Here is a 5,424-nt window from a genome sequence, read left to right on the forward strand (position 1 = left end):
GCGTGGACCAGGGGAGGAACACACTTTTCATGGAAACGTAAGGCATCCATGACTGCCATAACGTAAGCCGCCGCTGTGCGCGTATACCCGTTCCCCGTAGGGAGGAGCAAGCCGCCGCTTAGAGACGAAGCATAAAGTGTCCTCATTCCACATAGGGCAAGCTGGATGAATCCATTTTACCCAGGACGGCCGAAGCGGCGTGGACCAGGGGAGAACTGAACTTTATACTTCACACCACAGTATTGAGTAATGTGCCCTCTTCCACATAGGGCAAGCTGGAATGTTCCATTTTACCCAGGACGGCCGAAGCGGCGTGGACCAGTGGAGGACTACACAATCATGAGGTTTGATATCGACTTGTGTGTTTCAATAGGATACCGATGGTATGGTTTGAACCGATTTGATTTAGCCATTCTGAAGTCATCACTTGGTTGAAGCGCTGAACTAGGGAGGCATCGTTTACATATATATTGGTTTTCGCATGCTCTACTAGGTTAATGTCATGAGGTTGGCTATCGAGCATGCCCAAGTGATGACTTGATTGTGTGCTTGCTTGAATTCTTCACATTTCATACCATCGGTTAGTTGTCGAATCATTCCTCGATCATAACCTTCGTTCTTGGTTCATGTATGCTCTCTTCCACATAGGGCAAGCTAGAATTAACTATCTTACCCAGGACCGCCGAAGCAGCGTGGACCAGGGGAGAACTATACTTTGTCTTGTATGCCCTCTTCCACATAGGGCAAGCTAGAACTAACTATCTTACCCAGGACCGCCGAAGCAGCGTGGACCAGTGGAGGACTATACTTTGTTCATAACACCACAGTATTGAGTAATGTGCCCTCTTCCACATAGGGCAAGCTAGAATGAACTATCTTACCCAGGACCGCCGGAGCAGTGTGGACCAGTGGAGGACTACACAATCATGAGGTTTGATATCGACTTGTGTGTTTCAATAGGGTACCGATGGTATGTTTTGAACCGATTTGATTTAGCCATTCTGAAGTCATCACTTGGTTGAAGCGCTGAACTAGGGAGGGGCATCGTTTACATATATATTGGTTTTCGCATGCTCTACTAGGTTAATGTCATAGGGTTGGCTATCGAGCATGCCCAAGTGATGACTTGATTGTGTGCTTGCTTGAATTCTTCACATTTCATACCATCGGTTAGTTGTCGAATCATTCCTCGATCATAACCTTCGTTCTTGGTTCATGTATGCTCTCTTCCACATAGGGCAAGCTAGAATTAACTATCTTACCCAGGACCGCCGAAGCAGCGTGGACCAGGGGAGAACTATACTTTGTCTTGTATGCCCTCTTCCACATAGGGCAAGCTAGAACTAACTATCTTACCCAGGACCGCCGAAGCAGCGTGGACCAGTGGAGGACTATACTTTGTTCATTACACCACAGTATTAAGTATGGTGTCCTCTTCCACATAGGGCAAGCTAGAACTAACTATCTTACCCAGGACCGCCGAAGCAGTGTGGACCAGGGGAGGACTATACTTTATACTTCACACACTAGCCATACTGAAGTCATCACTTGGTTGAAGCGCTGAACTACGGCGGGGTAATCGTTTACAGGTTATAATCATATAGCTGCATGCTCATTAGTAGATAATGGAATATTGTATGGCAATATGAGCATGCCCAAGTGATGACTTTGTTTCAAGCTCAACAGGTAGGGTATTGAGTCCTCTTCCACATAGGGCAAGCTAGAATGAACTATCTTACCCAGGACCGCCGGAGCAGCGTGGACCAGTGGAGGACTATACCTTGTCCATTACACCACAGTATTAAGTATTGTGTCCTCTTCCACATAGGGCAAGCTAGAATTAACTATCTTACCCAGGACCGCCGAAGCAGCGTGGACCAGATGAGGACTATACTTTATACTTCACACCACAGTTTTGAGTACGCCTTGCATAAAGTATCTAGTTTGAACCACGAGGGCTCACAATGTAGAACCGCGAGGGTTCTAGTACCGATTCTCTCGGTACGGCTTGGTCCGTGTTCCTTTATGCTTGTACTCTAAGTATTAAGTATTGTGTCCTCTTCCACATAGGGCAAGCTAGAACTAACTATCTTACCCAGGACCGCCGAAGCAGTGTGGACCAGGGGAGGACTATACTTTATACTTCACACACTAGCCATACTGAAGTCATCACTTGGTGGGGGTGAACTACGGCGGTATCTATCGTTTTGGTTCGGTCTATATAGGGTCGCTTGCATGCTCATTCGAATATAATGTAATTGTGTATGGCAATATGAGCATGCCCAAGTGATGACTTTGTTTCAAGCTCAACAGGTAGGGTATTGAGTCCTCTTCCACATAGGGCAAGCTAGAATGAACTATCTTACCCAGGACCGCCGGAGCAGCGTGGACCAGTGGAGGACTCTATACTTTATACTTCACACCACAGTATTGAGTACGACTTGCATAAAGCCCCTAATGAGAACCACGAGGGCTCTCTCAATGTAGAACCACGAGGGCTCTAGTACCGATTCTCTCGGTACGGCTTGGTCCGTGTTCCTTTATGCTTGTACTCTTAGAAAGTCTCAACCCGGAGGTCTTGACTTTGATTGTCATAGTTGGACTACGACGGGGCATCCGACCATTGCTGATCGAACACCCCTGATTCACCATCTTTCGGGTAGGCGGTACGCGTACCTCCGGACGCGGAAGTCTCAACCCGGAGGTCTTGACTTTGATTGTCATAGTTGGACTACGACGGGGTATCCGACTCATCGAATACCCCAGAAGCACACCATCTTTCGGGTAGGCGGTACGCGTACCTCCGGACGCGGAAGTCTCAACCCGGAGGTCTTGACTTTGATTGTCATAGTTGGACTACGACGGGGTATCCGACTCATCGAATACCCCAGAAGCACACCATCTTTCGGGTAGGCGGTACGCGTACCTCCGGACGCGGAAAGTCTCAACCCGGAGGTCTTGACTTTGGTTGTCATAGTTGGACTATGACGGGGCATCCGACCATTGCTGATCGAACACCCCTGTTACACCATCTTTCGGATAGGCGGTGCGCGACACCACCGACGCGGAAAGTCTCAACCCGGAGGTCTTGACTTTGTATTGTTGGATAGTCCTCTTCCACTATAGGGCAAGCTGGAAATATTCCATTTTACCCAGGACTGCCGAGGCAGCGTGGACCAGGGGAGAACTTCACGGAATCTTCAGGCATCCATGATTGCCATAGTGCGTAAGCCGCCGCTGTGCGCGTCAACTCGTTCCCCGTGAGGAGGAGTCTAGCCGCCGCTAAAAGACGAAGCATTAAGTGTCCTCATTCCACTATAGGGCAAGCTAGAATTAACTATCTTACCCAGGACCGCCGAAGCAGCGTGGACCAGGCGAGGACTATACTTTATACTTCACACCACAGTATTGAGTACGACTTGCATAAAGCCCCTAATGAGAACCACGAGGGCTCTCTCAATGTAGAACCACGAGGGCTCTAGTACCGATTCTCTCGGTACGGCTTGGTCCGTGTTCCTTTATGCTTGTACTCGCGGAAAGTCTCAACCCGGAGGTCTTGACTTTGATTGTCATAGTTGGACTACGACGGGGCATCCGACCATTGCTGACCGAACACCCCTGATTCATCATCTTTCGGATAGGAGGTGCGCCCACCTCCGACGCGGAAGTCTCAACCCGGAGGTTCGGACTTAGAGTTTTTCCCATTTAAAAGTTTTTCTCTTAGCCATACTGAAGTCATCACTTGGTGAACGATTGAACTAGGGCGGGTTAATCGTTTATAGGTATCATGTGGTTTGCATGCTCTCTTAGGTTAAGGTCATGTGGTTGGCTATCGAGCATGCCCAAGTGATGACTTTGTTTCACGCTTGCTTGATTTCTTCATGATTCCCTGTTATATAGTGTAATCATTCGAGAACAGGGAATCTTTGGTTTTGCTCAACAGGTATTGGATGTCAACTTGGTATCTAGATCGCATTAAGTCTCAACCCTTAGGTTCGGACTTGTATAGTGACATCTTGTTACGGTCTTGAGTCTCAACCCGCAGGTTCGGACTACTTAGTGTTTGATCGAATATAATATGGCAACTTGTGCCTAAGTCTCAACCCGCAGGTTCGGACTTCTGTTTATTTGGCCAATGTATGTATAAGGCAACTTGTGCCTAAGTCTCAACCCGCAGGTTCGGACTTGTATATTTGTTCGAAGTCATGTATAAGGCAACGTGTGCCTAAGTCTCAACCCGCAGGTTCGGACTTGTTAGTGTTTCGTCAACTTTCATATGGCAACTTGTGCCTAAGTCTCAACCCGCAGGTTCGGACTTGTGTATTTGTTCGAAGTCATGTATAAGGCAACTTGTGCCTAAGTCTCAACCCGCAGGTTCGGACTTGTGTATTTGTTCGAAGTCATGTATAAGGCAACGTGTGCCTAAGTCTCAACCCGCAGGTTCGGACTTGTTAGTGTTTCGTCAACTTTCATATGGCAACTTGTGCCTGAGTCTCAACCCGCAGGTTCGGACTTCTATAGTGTTTCGTCAATTATCATATGGCAACTTGTGCCGAAGTCTCAACCCGCAGGTTCGGACTTCTGGAAGGATCACTTGGCCACTAATGATCCTTCCGCAGGTTCACCTACGGAAACCTTGTTACGACTTTTACTTCCTCTAAATCATCAAGTTCGGTCAACTTCGATAAAGCAGACGCGGTTCACGAGGATCCAGCGAACGATCATCTCCAAAGACCTCACTAAATAATCCATCGGTAGTAGCGACGGGCGGTGTGTACAAAGGGCAGGGACGTATTCAACGCTGGCTGATGACCAGCACTTACTAGAAGTTCCGAGTTCATATGGACCATTGCAATCCATAATCCCTACTAAGTGAGTATTTGAGTGATTTCCCGTTCCTCTCGGAATAGGAGACACGCTGCTACCCACATTGTAGCACGCGTGTAGCCCAGAACATCTAAGGGCATCACGGACCTGTTATCGCTCGATCTCATTTTGCTAAACACAAATTGTCCTGCTAAGCAGCGTACCGTAAGTGCACTTGCGCACACGAACAGCGAAGGTGTCAGGTCATACTCCACCGAAAGGTCCTAACCCGTTCCAATCGGCATCGACGCATTAACGCTGACTGCGTTCTAGTTAGCATATGTGAGTCACGTTCGTTATCGGAATTAACCAGACAAATCAATCCACGAACTAAGAACGGCCATGCACCACTACCCTTAAATTTGAGAAAGAGCTATTAATCTGTCTCACCTCCATAAGTTCGGACCTGGTAAGTTTTCCCGTGTTGAGTCAAATTGAACCGCAAGCTCCATTTCATTGTGGTGCCCTTCCGTCAATTCCTTTAAGTTTCAACTTTGCAACCATACTTCCCCCGGAACCTGACTTTGGTTTCCCGGAAGCTACTGAGAGCACCTGGTT

Source organism: Anopheles coustani (genome assembly GCF_943734705.1).
Source record: "Anopheles coustani chromosome X unlocalized genomic scaffold, idAnoCousDA_361_x.2 X_unloc_109, whole genome shotgun sequence".
Classification (NCBI taxonomy): domain Eukaryota; kingdom Metazoa; phylum Arthropoda; class Insecta; order Diptera; family Culicidae; genus Anopheles; species Anopheles coustani.